Source organism: Cherax quadricarinatus, chromosome 6 (genome assembly GCF_038502225.1).
Source record: "Cherax quadricarinatus isolate ZL_2023a chromosome 6, ASM3850222v1, whole genome shotgun sequence".
NCBI classification, from domain to species: Eukaryota; Metazoa; Arthropoda; class Malacostraca; order Decapoda; family Parastacidae; genus Cherax; species Cherax quadricarinatus.
Window position 1 is genome coordinate 64,641,541 of NC_091297.1, and position 20,921 is coordinate 64,662,461.

Consider the following 20,921-nt stretch of genomic DNA (forward strand, 5'->3'; position numbering starts at 1 on the left):
GAAAATTTTTTAGTCATCTTAACACCTTTTGAATCAAGGTCCCTCCAAACCAAATATTCCTCACTTTGGAGAAGACTCATAATATTGTTGCCTAGTAGTAGGTCAACACCTGGAAAAGGTAAATCATCTGTAATACCTACAGGCAGGTACCCAGACTGGTAAACAGACTCCACCCACAATCTATGTACAGGAGTCCTAACAGTGCATCCTGAAAACCCTGAGGAGGAGTGGCGGTGGTGGGAAATACAGTGCCTACTCTCTAAGTAAGGGGTGGTATTGGTGGGAAGTACAGTGCCCACATTCTGAAGGACGGGTGGTGGTGGTGGAAAGTACGGTGCCTGCACTCTGAATATGGTGTGGTGGTGGTGGGAAGTACAGTACTTGCACTCTGAAGGAGGGGTGGTATTGGTGGGAAGTACAGTACCTGCACTCTGAAGGATGGGTGGTACTGGTGGGAAGTACAGTACCTGCACTCTGAAGGATGGGTGGTACTGGTGGGAAGTACAGTACCTGCACTCTGAAGGATGGGTGGTACTGGTGGGAAGTACAGTACCTGCACTCTGAAGGATGGGTGGTACTGGTGGGAAGTACAGTACCTGCACTCTGAAGGAGGGATGGTGGTGTTGGCAAGAACAATATCTGCATTCTTAAGGAGGGGTGGTGGTGGTGTTTGGATGTACATTCCCTGCACTTTGAAAAAGGTTTAGTGGAGGCGGAGGCGGAGGCGGAGGCAGAAATTACAGTACATGCATTCTGAAAGAGGGGTGGTGGAGGCGGGAAGTATAGTGCCTGCACTCTGAAGGAGGGGTGGTGGTGGTGGTGGTGGGAAGTTCAGTACCTTCACTCTGAAGGAGGGGTGGTGGTGGTGGTGGTGGTAAGTTCAGTACCTTCACTCTGAAGGAGGGGTGGTGGTGGTGGTGGGAAGTTCTGTACCTTCACTCTGAAGGAGGGGTGGTGGTGGGAAGTTCAGTACCTGCACTCTGAAGGAGGGGTGGTGGTGGTGGTGGTGGTGGGAAGTTCAGTACCTGCACTCTGAAGGAGGGGTGGTGGTGGTGGTGGTGGTGGTGGGAGGTAGAGTACAGGCACTCTGATGGGGTGGTGGTGGTGGTGGTGGTGGGAAGTACAGTACCTGCACTCTGAAGGAGGGGGGGTGGTGGTGGTGGTGGTGGTGGGAAGTACAGTACCTGCACTCTGAAGGAGGGGTGGTGGTGGTGGTGGTGGGGGTGGGAAGTACACTACCTGCACTCTGAAGGAGGGGTGGTGGTGGTGGTGGTGGGAAGTACAGTACCTGTACTCTGAAGGAGGGGTGGTGGTGGTGGTGGTGGGAAGTACAGTACCTGCACTCTGAAGGAGGGGTGGTGGTGGTGGTGGTGGGAAGTACAGTACCTGTACTCTGAAGGAGGGGTGGTGGTGGTGGTGGTGGGAAGTACAGTACCTGTACTCTGAAGGAGGGGTGGTGGTGGGAAGTACAGTACCTGCACTCTGAAGCAGAGGCATCGCTAGAGTTGGTGTCACCCGGGGCGGAATCTTTGGTGTCACCCCCATGAAATCCAAGGGCGGGGGGATGGGGGTAGTAAACTCCAGTTACATCACTGCTGCATGATCAGTTACATCACTGCTGCATGATCAGTTACATCACTGCTGCATGATCAGTTACATCACTGCTGCATGATCAGTTACATCACTGCTGCATGATCAGTTACATCACTGCTGCATGATCAGTTACATCACTGCTGCATGACCAGTTACATCACTGCTGCATGATCAGTTACATCACTGCTGCATGACCAGTTACATCACTGCTGCATGATCAGTTACATCACTGCTGCATGATCAGTTACATCACTGCTGCATGATCAGTTACATCACTGCTGCATGACCAGTTACATCACTGCTGCATGATCAGTTACATCACTGCTGCATGACCAGTTACATCACTGCTGCATGATCAGTTACATCACTGCTGCATGATCAGTTACATCACTGCTGCATGATCAGTTACATCACTGCTGCATGACCAGTGACTAATGTTTAATAATGAGAACGTTTAAAGGCCATAAACCGAACTTTATTAATGATAAAATAAATAATCGTAGCAATATTGAGGAAACATAAACTCAAATACCACTCTGAGCACAGGCAACAGATCCTACATTTATTCATCTTCAACAATGAAAAAAAAAATGAAAAATAAAGAAAAACACTAGTTCCGGTTTAACCTTGAGTACTGGTAACATCTCAAAGAATCTGATATTTCATTTCCTTGCCTTCAATCCTGCAAAATCATCTATCACATCATCAAAATCAATGATTTTCCCTATATAGGCCTATTTGTACTATGTAATCCTGAATATTAGAATGGTATAAAATACCGACAGGTTGTTAGGTAAGATACATATGCAACAGTTAGTTATCTTTATTTTGAAACGTTTCAGTCTGTCAGACACTGCAACACAAGGGTATCTTGGTACAGAACAGAAAACAACTTGGACAACTTCTACTAGTGAGAATGGCTAGATTTGAGAGGGATGTGACCTCCCAACGACTACATTCTTACCTCTACTAGTGGCTTACATCTCACCCCCTGGCGGTATATAAGGCTCCATCCTGTCACTTCAACTCGACAGTACCTGCCTCAAAGCGCCTCAACGTATCCGCCATTATGGTTATACTGCACTACAGTCCCCATATGATCCCTACGATGGGGTTGCCATCCTTGTCAAATCCAACATAAAACACGAATCTCTCCTGGACCTGGACCTGGAGAGAGTTCCGGGGGTCAACGCCCCCGCGGCCCGGTGTGTGACCAGGCCTCCTGGTGGATCAGAGCCTGATCAACCAGGCTGTTGCTGCTGGCTGCACGCAAACCAACGTACGAGCCACAGCCCGGCTGATCAGGAACTGACTTTAGGTGCTTGTCCAGTGCCAGCTTGAAGACTGCCAGGGGTTTGTTGGTAATCCCCCTTATGTGTGCTGGGAGGCAGTTGAACAGTCTCGGGCCCCTGACACTTATTGTATGGTCTCTTAACGTGCTAGTGACACCCCTGCTTTTCATTGGGGGGATGGTGCATCGTCTGCCAAGTCTTTTGCTTTCGTAGTGAGTGATTTTCTTGTGCAAGTTCGGTACTAGTCCCTCTAGGATTTTCCAGGTGTATATAATCATGTATCTCTCCCTCCTGCGTTCCAGGGAATACAGGTTTAGGAACCTCAAGCGCTCCCAGTAATTGAGGTGTTTTATCTCCGTTATGCGCGCCGTGAAAGTTCTCTGTACATTTTCTAGGTCGGCAATTTCACCTGCCTTGAAAGGTGCTGTTAGTGTGCAGCAATATTCCAGCCTAGATAGAACAAGTGACCTGAAGAGTGTCATCATGGGCTTGGCCTCCCTAGTTTTGAAGGTTCTCATTATCCATCCTGTCATTTTTCTAGCAGACACTGTATTGCAGTCAGAATACACACCCACCTTGGCCCCTTTATCTTTTTCACCACCTATGCTCACCCAAACACTATTCTCAACATACACGACCTTTCCTTAGTCTTCAACTACACCAACACACCAACATACCTACTAGCTGACATGAATGCCAAACACACTGCCTTTCTTCACACCAGTAACAACCAACTTGGTCACCAATTACTCAACTTCACAAACCATAAACACCTAATTCATCTCGGCCCAGACTTCAACACCTTCTACAACCACATGGGCCAAGGCAAACCAGACATCATTCTGGCAAACCGAGCCAGCTCTCTATTTCAACACTACATCTCACCTGGCCCTATTACAGGCTCTGATCACATCCCAGTCATCTTACACATCTCCTCCAACCCTAGTCTCATCCCAGACACACCTTCCTTCTCCTACAAGAACGCTGGTTGGGATGCTTTCAAACAACACATAGACAATACTAACCTCACCTATGACTACAACAACAAACCTATCTCTGACATCAATACTCAACTTCATCTCATCCAGGACACCATTACACAAGCAGCCAGCACTGCAGTACCAAAGAAAACTCACACCACTTGTTATTCCTTCAAACCCTCACTCAGAACAAGAAGACTAATTATCTGCTACCACAACCGCTTCCTCTACAACACATATAGATTTAATCAAGTCCGATTAGATCTCACTTACCTTAGAAACAACAGTCTACACTGCCTAGACCAAGACCACAACAATCACTGGTCACAACTCATACAACAACAGACAAACAGCGTATTAAAAACACTAAAGCCTTCTGGAACTTTATCAAAGAATCAGAGGCATAACTCCCACCAACAAATTCAAACACATCACCCACAACAACACACACATCTCAGACCCGCAGGCTGCTACTAACATCTTCAAACACATCTGGGAGAACATCTTCCACCCTCACCCACCTCACCCTAACATTGCTCAACACATTCAGAACATAGAACACTGGAACACTGCACACACATAAGAAACAACACCAGATAGCCACATCCATCTGGACTCTCTTACCTCCTCCCAAGAACTTGACACTCCTTTCACCAACACAGACATTAAAACTCTCCTCAGACACCTTCCTCCCAAGGCTCCTGGTGCCTCCGGCCTAAACCATATTATCCTAAAACGCCTTCCTGACTCTATCATTACTGCCTACACAAACCTCCTCAGTGCCTCCCTCCCTTGCCTCTGGATACTTCCCTTCCCTCTTCAAACCTGCTACTGCCATCCTCCTTCCTAAACCCAAAAAAAGACCACTCTTATCCTAGAAACTATCGCCTTATCAGCCTCTTCGAAACTTTAGGAAAACTCTTTGAAAAACTCATCAACCATCGCCTTCGCAGATACCTGAAACACAACTCTCTACTTTCTGATGGCCAGTTTGGCTTCAGAACACACAGATTCACACAGGATGTCATTAACGTCATTCTCAACTACATCCACATAAACACAAAACAAAGAAACAGGACAGCCCTTGATGCAAAAGACGTTGAAAAAGCTTTTGACACTGTCTGGCACGAAGGGCTTAAATACAAACTCTGCACTAACTTTAACCTGCCTCTCACCACTCGTAAACTCCTCTGCAACTTCATAGATGGCTGTACATTGAGAATCAAATTCCAAGGCTGTTACTCTGACTACTTCACACTAAATGCTGGAGTACCCCAGAGATCTGTCCTCTCCCCTACCCTCTACATTTTATACACTAACGACATTCCAACACCTGTATACCAAAACTCCATCACACTAGCCTATGCAGACGACATTACACAACTCATCACTCACGCCAATATAGATACACTCACACACAAAACACAAAATGAGGTTGACAGGATAGCCATCTGGGAACAAAAATGGAGGATCAAAACCAATGCAGCTAAATCCAGCATTACATATTTTAACTACAGGAAACGTGATCCTCCATTACCTGTCGAGCTCAAAACAGCTGACACCCGCACTTACATCCCCATCACACAATCTGTCACTGTCCTTGGCGTTAATCTTGACTACCTTCTTCGCTTACACGGACACATTCACTCAAGGCATGCAATAGCTAGTAAGGCCCTTGTGGGCCTCTACAAGCTGCAACATGCCTCCCAAAACACCAAATTACACCTCTACAAATCCCTAATACGTCCTGTGATAACTTACTCTCCTCTAGCCCTCTCTCTTGCAGCTAAAACAAACTTACTTAAACTGCAGCGTGTCCAGAACAAGGTGCTCCGCTGGGTGCTTGATGTCAGATGGAAGGACTTCGCCACAAGCGAGTCTCTCCATGCCCAATTAGACATCCCTGCACTGAATCTGTACTGGAAGACGCTCAGTGACAGAGAGACAAACTTGAGACATGACATGACTACTGGACCTCTCTCCTTGACGAAGACATTCGCAGACCCACAAACCAACACAACCTTTTCTACTCCTTGTATGATCCTGCTCCTAACCCTATTTACAAATAACCTTGGTTTCTCTGACAGGCACCTTGAGCTGCTCATTCTCTGACCCACGTTCGTCTTAGCTTTTGATTTAAGACATGGCTCAGTTCTATACTCCTCTGTAGCGCTAATCATCGCCTCTCCCGTCCTCTCTGCTCACCCCACCGGAGTCCCAACAGAAGAGCCTGAATTTCTTTTCTCATTATCTGTCCCAAGATCGTCTTCGCTGCTGGGTTAAGCCCTGGCTCTATTTCTACGACTAAGAACACTCCTCTCCAGTACTATTCTTCGTCTGTCCCGTCTTCCCCGCTCATCCCATTTGGGATCTTACCTGAACTTGTTCGTTCATTCGTACTTCAACTCTGTATTGTTTCAGACTATGGAACAATACTCTTTCTCCAGACTGAGGGATTGACCACCTCAAAACTTCAAGGGTAATTGACTGATTACATCGTCTTCAAGTTTCTTCTGCTTCTATCAACTTTTCTGTACTCGACTGAAGAAGCCTACTGTGTAGGCAAAACGTTTCGAAATAAAGATACCTAACTGTTACATATGTGTCTTACCTATGTAATCCTGTAATAGGCTATATAGAAACGAAGAATTTTTCTCTTAGGTTGCTGCAGTATGGTTTTGGTCATTAGTGTCACCTTCTTTAGAGGCTCTATGGTGTCACTCCCTAAATGGTGTCACCCGGGGCGACCTCCCCCCAGCCCTCACCTTACGATGCCTCTGTTTGTAAGAATCATCTACACTGGGAAAGGCTTGTATGAGTATGTGAGAATCTCTTATCTGTCCTTTGAGGTAAAATAATTTAGTTACACAGGCTAGGTCACTCCTATCATGCACTGCTGCTTTGTAAAGTAAAAGGACACAAGTGCAACTAATGTGACATTTTATTGTGGCAACGTTTTGCTCTCCAGAAGCTTTGTCAAGCCGATACATATCGGCTTGACAAAGCTCCTGGAGAACGAAACGTTGCCACAATAAAATGTCACATTAGTTGCACTTGTGTCCTTTTACTTTACATATTGTCGGTAATTCTACCAACATTATTACACTGCTGCTTTAAAAATAGACCAAAACTCCTCCTAGTTTTCTCCAGGATTAAATACAGGTAAACATAATTCTGGGAGTTTTGGCAAAGACATCTTATTTGTTGGAAGAGATTGATTAACTGCCTTGTTTACACCTTTTAATTTATTCAAAGCCTGACTTTTACAAGAAAGAATATTTTCTTCTAATTCATAATACTGGTTAATTATAAGATCCATTTCTGTCTCATCTCTGCAATTTACTAACAAATTTCCTTCATATTTTTTATAATATAATTTGTATGAATCATATCGTCCCACAGTTACTAAAAACAACAGACATAGCCCCACCCCACAAAGGGGGCAGTAAAGCAATAGCAAAGAACTACAGACCAATAGCACTAACATCCCATATCATAAAAATCTTTGAAAGGGCCCCAAAAAGCAAGATTGCCACCCATCTAGAAACCCATCAATTACACAACCCAGGGCAACATGGGTTTAGAACAGGTCGCTCCTGTCTGTCTCAACTATTGGATCACTATGACAAGGTCCTAGATGCACTAGAAGACAAAAAGAATGCAGATGTAATATATACAGACTTCGCAAAAGCCTTCGACAAGTGTGACCATGGCGTAATAGCACACAAAATGCGTGCTAAAGGAATAACAGGAAAAGTTGGTCGATGGTTCTATAATTTCCTCACAAACAGAACACAAAGAGTAGTAGTCAACAGAGTAAAGTCCGAGGCAGCTACGGTGAAAAGCTCTGTTCCACAAGGCACAGTACTCGCTCCCATCTTGTTCCTCATCCTCATATCTGGCATAGACAAGGATGTCAGCCACAGCACCATGTCTTCCTTTGCAGATGACACCCTAATCTGCATGACAGTGTCTTCCATTGCAGACACTTCAAGGCTCCAGGCAGACATCAACCAAATCTTTCAGTGAGCTGCAGAAAACAATATGAAGTTCAATGATGAGAAATTTCAATTACTCCGATATGGTAAACACGAGGAAATTAAATCTTCACCAGAGTACAAAACAAACTCCGGTCACAAAATAGAGCATAACACCAACGTCAAAGACCTGGGAGTGATCATGTCGGAGGATCTCACCTTCAAGGACCATAACCTTTTATCAATCGCAGCTCCTAGAAAAATGACAGGATGGATAATGAGAACCTTCAAAACTAGGGATGCCAAGCCCATGATGACACTCTTCAGGTCACTTGTTCTATCTAGGCTGGAATATTGCTGCATACTAACAGCACCTTTCAAGGCAGGTGAAATTGCTGACCTAGAAAATGTACAGAGAACCTTCACGGCGTGCATAACAGAGATAAAACACCTCAATTACTGGGAGCACTTGAAGTCCCTGAACCTGTATTCCCTGGAATGCAGGTGGGAGAGATACATGATTATATACACCTGGAAAATCCTAGAGGGACTAGTACTGAACTTGCACATGAAAATCACTCACTACGAAAGCAAAAGACTTGGCAGATGATGCAACATCCCCCCAATTAAAAGCAGGGGTGCCACTAGTATGTTAAGAGACCATAGAATAAGTGTCAGGGGCCCGAGACTGTTCAACTGCCTCCTAGAACACATAAGGGGGATTACCAATAGACCCCTGGCAGTCTTCAAGCTGGCACTGGACAAGCACCTAAATTCGGTACCTGACCAGCCGGGCTGTGGCTCGTATGTTGCTTTGCGTGTAGCCAGCAGTAACAGCCTGGTTGATCAGGCTCTGATCCACCAGGAGGCCTGGTCACAGACCGGGCCGCGGGGGCGTTGACCCCCAGAACTCTCTCCAGGTAAACTCCAGGTCTCCAGGTATCAATTCCCTAAAGCATCTAAATACAATTTTAAATCATCAGTATTCACAGTTTCTTGATTCATTAATTCCAAACATCTATTGTATGCCTTTGTTACATGACACTTTCTAGCCTGCAATGATGATTTTTTTGCTCTAAATTCCATGTGTTTGTCCTCTACATTAATTTCCTCATTTTCACCCATGGTGCAATGTATTAAATTCAACTTAATTAATAACACTGATTATGTACTTAATTATGCACTTTATAAAGGTAAATATTACAACTTACCTTTGAATAAATCCTAGCTACTTGAGCTTAGAAATTACATGTAAGGAAATTATAATATAAATTTTAAATATACATTAATAATTTTTGCTACACTTGAGCTTAGCAATTACACATGTAAGGAAATTATAATATAAATTTTAAATGCATTAATCTGAATTCTAGCTACACCTGAGCTTAGCAATTACATGTAAGGAAATTATAATATAAACTTTAAATATACATTAATAAACCTTAGCCAGACTTGGCTTATCCTTGAAATACTTGGCTTAGCAAAATTAATATTATACACACTAATATAAATCCTAGCCAGACTTTGGTTTAGCAAAATTAATATTATACAAATATGCTAATATAAATCTTTGTCAGACTTAGCTTAGCAAAATAAATATTGTACAAATGCACTAATATAAATCCTAGCCAGGCTTGGCTTAGCAAAATTAATATTGTACAAATACACTAGTATAACTCCTAGCCAGAATTTGGCTTAACAAATTTAGTATTGTAATAATTATAATCCACTACACATTAAGTAAATTTGTGGACCTAAAATCCATCTCCTGTCATTTCACATAAAATTATTAAGTAATTAATTCACTAATTAATGACCACTAATTACATCCAGTTTGATCAAGGACCAACGGCAACTAATGTGGAAAATTAAATTTACCTGGATGTAACTCATAAGGTACATACCAGTAAATGGTAACAAAGATAATTATTCTTTATCAAGGTTACAGAGACAAGTAGGAATTTTAGGACACCTAGGTTGCAAAAAATGTCCCCCTTTGATATCTACCATAATCTTTCTCTCCACAAATCACTCTGGACCTATATTAATTTCAAATGAAATATACATTACCAGGAATTATGGTAAACATTATTATAAACATGTGGACTGTATATTAAAATTAATAAATGATTACATATACACATTTATGTAACAGAAGGAGAATTTATAATCATAAGACTCACCAATTAGTTTGGAGATTATGGTGTGTCATGCTAAACCTCCCTCTCTGCCTAAATTTATAAAGAGAATACTGGCCAGAATTCCTACGCAAATTAGACAACTTAGCTGAGGCTCCTGGAGCTGTCCTGTCCATCTGCTTAATGCTCACATTATGCAGGACTGCAAATCCAACAATTTTGGCTCTTATTTGAGAGGTTTTAAGCCCAATGTAATCCCTAGAGTGACGAAAATTATGCACATTTTACTAGCGTGCTTGTATCACATTCAAAAACAATGGAATCTCCTCCCCAGTGACGCTCACCCATCGCTGGCTCTTTATTTATTTACAAATTAATTTTTATTACCTACAATATAGGCCATCAATTTACATATAAAATGCTGTATTTCCGGAAAACATATACAGTATTTTCCACAATGCATATACAGTGCACTCATTAATTACCTTACAGTATTTGTAGTCTTAATGTAGGGTGAGAGGTGAGTTTTATTTGTATTAAATCAGGTTGGGAAGTATGGGTAGCCAGGAAGGGGAGCCCTCACCACCCCCACCCACACATAACGAAAACAAACCAGACAAATGCATCTGGTTTTCGTCATTTTACTTTGTGTACAAGTTGTCTCCATGTTGATACAGTAGAATAAAAAAGAGAAACACTTCCATTCTCATGTAACACCATTTCTAGAAGAAATGACACCATGAGTGAAGGCATATGAAAGGAATAATTTTCTAGTTACCCCCTGGAGTTTACCTGGAGAGAGTTCCGGGGGTCAATGCCCCTGAGGCCCAGTCTGTGACCAGGCCTCATGGTGGATCAGAGCCTGATCAACCAGGCTGTTACTGCTGGCTGCATGCATTCCAACGTACGAGTCACAGCCCGGCTGGTCAGGTACCGAATTTAGGTGCTTGTCCAGTGCCTGCTTGAAGACTGCCAGGGGTCTATTGGTAATCCCCCTTATGTATGCTAGGAGGCAGTTGAACAGTCTCAGGCCTCTGACACTTATTGTATTGTCTCTTAACGTGCTAGTGACACCCCTGCTTTTCACTGGGGGGATGTTGCATCGTCTGCCGAGTCTTTTGCTTTCGTTGTGAGTGATTTTCATGTCCAAGTTCGGTACTAATCCCTCTAGAATTTTCCAGATGTATATAATCATGTATCTCTCCCGCCTGCATTCCAGGGAGTACAGGTTCAGGAACTTCAAGCGCTCCCAGTAATTTTCTCGGTCAGCAATTTCACCTGCCTTGAAAGGTGCTGTTAGCGTGCAGCAATATTCCAGCCTAGATAGAACAAGCGACCTGAAGAGTGTCATCATGGGATTGGCATCCCTAGTTTGGAAGGTTCTCATTATCCATCCTGTCATTTTTCTAGCAGATGCGATTGATACAATGTTATGGTCCTTGAAGGTGAGATCCTCCGACATGATCACTCCCAGGTCTTTGGTTTTTCGCTCTATTTCATGGCCAGAATTTGTTTTGTACTCTGATGATGTTTTAATTTCCTCATGTTTACCATATCGGAGTAATTGAAATTTCTCATCGTTGAACTTCATATTGTTTTCTGCAGCCCATTGAAAGATTTGGTTGATGTCTGCCTGGAGCCTTGCAGTGTCTGCAGTGGAAGACACTGTCATGCAGATTCGGGTGTCATCTGCAAAGGAAGACACGGTGCTGTGGCTGACATCCTTGTCTATGTCAGTTATGAGGATGAGAAACAAGATGGGAGCGAGTACTATGCCTTGTGGAACAGAGCTTTTCACCGTAGCCGCCTCAGACTTTACTCTGTTGACTACTACTCTTTGTGTTCTGTTTGTGAGGAAATTATAGATCCATCTACCAACTTTTCCTGTTATTCCTTCAGCATGCATTTTGTGGGCTATTACACAATGGTCACACTTGTCGAAGGCTTTTGCAAAGTCTGTAAATATTACATCTGCATTCTTTTTGTCTTCTAGTGCATCTAGGACCTTGTCGTAGTGATCCAGTAGTTGAGACAGACAGTGATCCAGTAGTTGGGACAGCAATATTATAGTGACACATTTTCTCTGTTGGACTACAAGTTGCCTGGCTACCACAAATCCTACAAGTTGCCTAGCTACCACAAGTCCTACAAGTTGCCTGGCTACCACAAGTCCTACAAGTTGCCTGGCTACCACAAGTCTTACAAGTTGCCTGGCTACCACAAGTCCTACAAGTTGCCTGGCTACCACTAGTCCTAGAAGTTGCCCGGCTACTACAAGTCGTATTTATGTTAATTTATTCTACTGTGGGGTGTATTTAGATGGATTAAGCAAAATGTCTATATTAACATTTTATACGATATTTAATGCTCCTTAGAGTGATTATTAGTTTAGTTTAATATGTTTATTATGCACCCCATACCCATCCTGTGGGCGGTAGTCAAAAGATTACAGAGGTACATAATGGGTCCAGGGACTGGACTCCAAAGTTTTGATAGCTGAGCAAGTTACAGAGGTAATGAGCTCACAATTACAAAGGTAATGAACTCACAGTTTACAAAGGTAATGAACTCACAATTTACAAAGGTAATGAACTCCAGGTAGGTCTGGTCACAATCATGACAAGTTACAAAGGTATTTATAGATTACATAGATACGTAATGGGTCCAGGGACTGGACCCCCAAAGTTTTGATAGCTGAACTAGGTGCAAGGGTAATGAACTCACAAGTTACAAAGGTAATGAATCCTGTAAGAATGGTTACTTACGTTTATACATTGCTACAATCATGAACAAATTATAGAGTACTGAGCAATTCATACTTCCACACCCGGTCACAACTGTAATGAGTTACTGGTGCAAATATTGATTTTTGTGTCACACACACACACACACACACAAACACACACACAGAACCTTAGTGTTTTTAAGGAGTGCAGTAATTGCTAGCAGTAATCGTGGTAGAGACAACGTCAGTGAACAATCCTACAAGTGATAACTAAAGTTATTAGTTAAAAAAAAAGTCGAGAGGAAGCCTGAAATCATTAATATTTCAAAGTGCCAAACCGTTAGTGGCTAGTAGGCACCTGTTGCCACACAGATTCAAATATACAAAGATCAACGTGAGTGTGGAAGTGGGTGTTCAAGAATTACCAGCGTTTGGATAACAAGTGAAATGTGGGGCACCATACAGTGAGAGGGAAAACGTTAATAAGCAAAAGGAGAAAGGAAAAATAAAACATATAATAAGGGAAAGTGGTAGAGTAGGCCTGCTGAAGCAGTGACCTCACAACAAGTGGCGTGCCATTATTCATATAAAGTGAAGTGTATATAATGTGAAGTGTATACTATAAGTGAAAAGTGAAATCACGTGAGGAACGCGGGATGTATGAGCATATATGGTTATAAACATCACGGGTGAAGGATCTCCAAAATAGTGATAGAAGGCCTATGTGCGATGACTACGTCATCAGCATCTGGCAACTTGTCACTGCACCGCTGCCAGCGCAAGTATCGCTCATCTATTGTGGTTGCATGTTGTCAGATTCTGGTCTCTGCATCACTGTTAGATACTGGTCACTCACTCCTGCAAGCTATTACCAGAATTAGGGTAGAAATAGCATAGATAAGGTGAAGATAGTGTTGACGAAAGTGTGAGGTGTAGAGTAGACTAGTGAGGGGTAACGTAGGGGTAACGTAGTATTACTACCGGTAGTTATTAGCAGTATGAATACTTAGGAAGCTAGGAAGTTCTCTCTCAATGTGAGCAAGGAATAGGATAATAACCAGCAGTAACTGATACTTAAATCCAGAAAGGGCAATAAGTGGAGAGAGTAGCATTACTAGGAAAGACAACTGGGACTAAATTTGAGCCTACACAACAGAAAGGCATAACAGATCTTTCAACCACAACAACTCCTCCCCTACCCCCCTAACCATCTCTCCCTCACACACATATACACACACACACACACACAAGAGCAGACACTTATAGAAGCTTTAGACCCTAGTACCAATTTCCGCCAAACACACGAACACACACACATACGCACACATATACACACATACACACACCTCTACTAGGCAAACACACACACACACACACACACACACACACACACACACACACACACACACACACACACACACACACACACACACACACACACATACACAAACACACACTCTCACACACACACACACACACACACACACACACACACACGCACACACACACATGCATACATACACACATACACATACCCTTACTAGGCGAGTACACATATACACACACACACATACGCACACACACACACACACAGACACCCATAAGGACCCCATTATCAAGTGGTCACTCTACCCTCAGCCTTCTTTCCCCTCCCCTCCCCTTCTAATCCCATCACACACACACCTCCCCTGCTTCTAAGGGTCACTCATCCATCTCTCCCCCTCCCCCCTCCCCCCTCCCCCCTTAATCCCATCCCTCTCTCTCCTACACATGCACATACACATACACAAGCACATATACGCTTGACACAAACACATACTCCCCCTTCCCCTAACCACCTCTCCCCCCCTAGCCACCTACCCCTCCCCCAAACCATCTAACCCCTCCCCCAAACCATCTAACCCCCTCCCTCAACCACCTCTGCCCCTCCAATAACCATCCTCCCCCTCCCCCATAACCATCCATCCCCACTCCTCCTAACCATCTATTCCCTTCCCCTAACCATCTCTCCCCTTCCTTCTGTGGTGCAATGGAGCAACCTAGAACTAGGATGAGAACAAAGGGCCCTAAGGACGAATCTGGGAGGGAGGACTCGGAGGCAGAGCTCAAAAAAAAGGAGGAAGACTGGGGAAGGAGGCTAGATGAGTTTGCAAGGAAGATGGAGGAGAAGTTAGCAGCAGAATGCATAAGGTGGGAGCAACATGCCACAGTAGCAGAAGCCAAGATACAGAGATTAGAAGAGGAGCTGAGAAATCTGAAACAGCCTATAGACAAAGATAATACAGAAGTAGCATCAGCAATGTTTACATCAGACACAGACAAAGGGTCTGAAGGGAGCATGGAAGCTAAACTGTATGCAGAGATCCTGTCAAACCCATATGGGGCCAAAACAAAGACAGGGAGCACACTAGGACAGAATGAGAGGATGGAAGACATTGAAGGAACTAGGACATGTGCAGGGACCTTACCAGACACTTGTGGGGGCCAGGAACAGGTGAGCAGGAAGGACAAACCAATGAGCTAGGGAAGGGACTGAAGGAAGGAACACCCCACGGGAAGGAACTAATACACCTCAGAGGATGCAATGGGAGTCACAGTGAGAGGTGGAAAGGGAGAGATCAGTTTTTGTCTATGGACTAGACGAAGCTGAAGGGGAAACTTATGATGAAAGAAAGCAGGAGGAGAAAAAAGCGATTGAAGGTATCATGAAGGTGATAGGTGAGGGAGACATGACCCAGGTGGCAAATCTTCGGAGAATCGGGTGGTTCACAAAGAAAAGGAATCGGTCTCTCAAAGTAATTTTCAAGGCAGAATCAACTCGAACCATGATCCTGCAGGAGAAAGCATGGCTGAGAGGAAAACAGGAGTTCATGAGTGTGTACCTCGATCGAGACAGAACACAGGAGGAAAGGATGATACTGAAAGAGAGAGTGCAAAAACGAAAAGAGGAATGGGAGGAAATGAAAAAGGAGAGCAGAGTATCCCAGGAACAGGTGGAAGGAAAAGCACACCCCCCAGAAACACCTGCAGAAGGACTCCAGCCACGACACCCCCAAGGCAACTGAACAATCCAAACCAACCATCACATACCGATCCCTCTGTTCCCACCCCCTGCACCACGAACCCTACCCCTACAGCAACCCCCTATGGGAGCTCTTCCTCCACCTCCACTGCAACCCCCCACAGGCCCCCACCAGGGCTCCTGCTCTCCCAACCCCAGTATTCTCCCAGGACCACAGTTACAGTATTAGAACAGAAGTTGAAGGTTTGGTACACAAATGCGGATGGATTAACGAATAAATATGAGGAACAGCAAGAAACAATCAATGAGAAGTCCCCAGACATCAGAGCAGTTACAGAAACAAAACTCACAGAGATGATAACAGATGCAATCTTCCCACCAGGATACCAGATCATGAGGAAAGATATAAGGGGTAGAGGGGAGGAGGGGTTGCTCTGCTCATAAAAAAATGATGGAAATTCGAGAAAATGGGAGGCATAGATGAGACAGGAGAAAGGGACTACATAGTAGGTACACTTCAGTCTGGGGAGTACAAGGTGGTCATTGCAGTGATGTATAATCCACCACAGAACTGCAGGAGGCCAAGAGAGGAATATGAAGAGAGCAACAGAGCAATGGTGGACACACTTGCTGAGGTGGCAAGAAGAGCTCACTCCAGCAGAGCAAAGTTGCTGGTTATGGGAGATTTCAACCACAGGGAGATTGACTGGGAAAACCTGGAGCCACATGGGGGTCCCAAAACATGGAGAGCGAAGATGTTGGATGTGGTGCTGGAAAACTTCATGCACCAACATGTTAAGGACACTACCAGAGTGAGAGGGGAGGATGAACCAGCAAGATTGGACCTTGCGTTCACCCTGGGCAGTTCAGACATTGAGGACATTATATATGAGAGTCCCCTAGGAGCTAGTGACCACGTAGTTCTGTGCTTTGAATACATAGTAGAGTTGCAAGTGGAGAGAGTAACAGGAGTTGAATGGAAAAAGCCAGACTATAAAAGAGGGGACTACATAGGGTTGAGGAACTTCCTGCAGAAGGTTCCATGGGACAGAGAACTGGCAGGAAAGCCAGTAAATGAAATGATGGAATATGTAACAACAAGATGCAAGGAGGCAGTGGAAAGGTTTATTCCCAAGGGCAATAAGGTGTAAGGAGGCAAAAACAAAGTGCAATAGAGAATGGAAAAAGTACAGAAGGCAGAGAACACATGAAAATAGGGAGATCAGTAGCAGAGCCAGGAACGAGTATGTACAGGTAAGGAGGGAGGCCGAGCAACAGTATGAAAATAACATCGCATCGAAAATCAAGACTGACCCGAAACTGTTGTATAGCCACATCAGGAGGAAGACAACAGTCAAAGACCAGGTGATCAGACTGAGGAAAGAAGGTGGAGAACTCACAAGAAATGATCAGGAGGTATGTGAGGAGCTAAACAGGAGATTTAAGGAAGTTTTTCCAGTAGAGACAGGAAGGGCTCTGGGAAGACAGCACAAAAGGGAACATCAAGAGGGACTATACCAACAAGTGTTGGATGACATACGAACAACCGAGGAGGAGGTGCAGAAGCTGCTAAGTGACCTTGATACCTCAAAGGCGATGGGACCAGACAACATCTCCCCATGGGTCCTTAGAGAAGGAGCAGAGATGCTGTGCATGCCCCTAACCACAATCTTCAACACATCCCTTGAAACTGGGCAACTACCTGAGAAAGGGAAGACAGCAAATGTAGTCCCAATATTTAAGAAAGGAAACATAAATGAGGCACTAAACTACAGACCTGTGTCTCTGACATGTATTGTGTGCAAAGTCATGGAGAAGATTATCAGGTGGAGAGTGGTGGAACACCTGAAACAGAACAAGATTATAAATGAAAACCAGCATGGGTTCATGGAAGGCAAATCCTGTGTCACAAACCTTCTGGAGTTTTATGACAAGAAGTAAGACATGAGAGAGAGGGGTGGGTTGATTGCATTTTCCTAGACTGCAGGAAGGCCTTTGACACAGTTCCCCACAAGAGATTAGTGCAGAAGCTGGAGGATCAGGCGCATATAACAGGGAGGGCACTGCAATGGATCAGGGAATACCTGACAAGGAGGCAGCAACGAGTCATGGTACGTGAAGAGGTATCACAGTGGGCGCCTGTGACGAGCGGGGTCCCACAGGGGTCAGTTCTAGGGCCAGTGCTAGTTTTTATATATGCAAACGACATGATGGAAGGAATAGACTCTGAAGTGTCCCTATTCGCAGATGAAGTGAAGCTGATGAGAAGAATTAAATTGGATGAGGATGAGGCAGGACTGCAAAGAGACTTGGACAGGCTGGACATGTGGCCAAGAAACTAGCTTCTCAAATTCAATCCTGCCAAATGCAAAGTCATGAAGATTGGGGAGGGGCAAAGAAGACCGCAGACAGAGTATGGGCTAGGTGGACAAAGACTACAGACCTCACTCAGGGAGAAAGACCTTGGGGTGAACATAACACCGACCATGTAACCGGAGGTACACATCAACCAAATAACTGCTGCAGCATATGGGCGCCTGGCAAACCTGAGAATAGCGTTCTGATACCTTAATAAGGAATCGTTCAAGACACTGTACACTGTGTATGTTAGGCCCATACTGGAGTATGCAGCACCAGTCTGGAACCCACAGCTGGTCAAGCACGTCAAGAAGTTAGAGAAAGTACAAAGGTTTGCAACAAGGCTAGTCCCAGAGCTCAAGGGAATGTCGTACGAGGAAAGGTTGAGGGAAATCGGACTGACGACACTGGAGGACAGAAGGGTCAGGGGAGACATGATAACGACATACAAGATACTGCGGGGAATAGACAAGGTGAACAGAGATAGGATGTTGCAGAGAGGGGACACAGGGACAAGGGGTCGCAACTGGAAGCTGAAGACTCAGACGAGTCACAGGGACGTTAGGAAGTATTTCTTCAGTCATAAGTCGTCAGGAAGTGGAATAGCCTAGCAAGTGAAGTAGTGGAGGCAGGAACCATACATAGTTTTAAGAAGAGGTATGATAAAGCTCAGGAAGCAGAGAGAGAGAGAGGACCTAGTAGCGATCAGTGAAGAGGCGGGGCCAGGAGCTGAGTCTCGACCCCTGCAACCACAATTAGATGAGTACACACACTCACACAAACAAACAAACCCACACACACACACACACACACACACACACACACACACACACACACACACACACACACACACACACACACACACACACACGACATGACGGAAGGGTTAGACTCAGAAGTGTCCCTGTTTGCAGATGATGTGAAGTTAATGAGGAGAATTAAATCTGATGAGGACCAGGCAGGACTTCAAAGAGACCTGGACAGACTGGACACCTGGTCCAGCAAATGGCTTCTCGAATTTAATCCTGCCAAATGCAAAGTCATGAAGATGGGGGAGGGGCACAGAAGACCACAGACAGAGTATAGGCTAGGTGGCCAAAGACTGCAAACCTCACTCAAGGAGAAAGATCTTGGGGTGAGTATAACACCGAGCATGTCTCCGGAAGCACACATCAATCAGATAACTGCTGCAGCATATGGGCGCCTGGCAAACCTGAGAACAGCATTCCGATACCTTAGTAAGGAATCATTCAAGACACTGTACACCGTCTATGTCAGGCCCATACTGGAGTATGCAGCACCTGTTTGGAACCCGCACTTGATAAAGCACGTCAAGAAACTAGAGAAAGTACAAAGGTTTGCGACAAGGTTAGTTCCAGAGCTAAGGGGAATGTCCTATGAGGAAAGATTAAGGGAAATCGGCCTGACCACACTGGAGGACAGGAGGGTCAGGGGAGACATGATAACGACATATAAAATACTGCGTGGAATAGACAAGGTGGACAAAGACAGGATGTTCCAGGGAGGGGACACAGAAACAAGAGGCCACAATTGGAAGTTGAAGACACAAATGAGTCAGAGAGATAGTAGGAAGTATTTCTTCAGTCATAGAGTTGTAAGGCAGTGGAACAGCCTAGAAAATGACGTAGTGGAGGCAGGAACCATACACAGTTTTAAGACGAGGTTTGATAAAGCTCATGGAGCGGGGAGAGAGAGGGCCTAGTAGCAACCGGTGAAGAGGCGGGGCCAGGAGCTAGGACTCGACCCCTGCAACCACAAATAGGTGAGTACAAATAGGTGAGTACACACACACACACACACACACACACACAAACACACAAACCCACACACACACACACGCAAACAAACACACACACACACAAGCACACACACACACACACACACACACACACACACACACACACACACACACACACACACACACACACACACACACACACACACACACACACCTAGTAGCGATCAGTGAAGAGGCGGGGCCAGGAGCTCGGACTCGACCCCCGCAACCTCAACTAGGTGAGTACACACACACACACACACACTGCTGCAGCATATGGGCGCCTGGCAAACCTGAGAACAGCATTCCGATACCTTAGTAAGGAATCATTCAAGACACTGTACACCGTGTATGTCAGGCCCATACTGGAGTATGCAGCACCTGTTTGGAACCCGCACTTGACAAAGCACGTCAAGAAACTAGAGAAAGTACAAAGGTTTGCGACACGGTTAGTTCCAGAGCTAAGGGGAATGTCCTATGAAGAAAGATTAAGGGAAATCGGCCTAACGACACTGGAGGACAGGAGGGTCAAGGGAGACATGATAACGACATATAAAATACTGCGTGGAATAGACAAGGTGGACAAAGACAGGATGTTCCAGGGAGGGGACACAGAAACAAGAGGCCACAATTGGAAGTTGAAGACACAAATGAGTCAGAGAGATAGTAGGAAGTATTTCTTCAGTCATAGAGTTGTAAGGCAGTGGAATAGCCTAGAAAATGACGTAGTGGAGGCAGGAATCATACACAGTTTTAAGACGAGGTTTGATAAAGCTCATGGAGCGGGGAGAGAGAGGGCCCAGTAGCAACCGGTGAAGAGGCGGGGCCAGGAGCTAAGACTCGACCCCTGCAACCACAAATAGGTGAGTACACACACACACACACACACATACACACACACACACACACACACACACACACACACACACACACACACACACAGTTCCTCACAAGAGATTAGTGCAGAAGCTAGAGCATCAGGCGCATATAACAGGAAGGGCACTGCAATGGATAAGAGAATACCTGACAGGGAGGCAA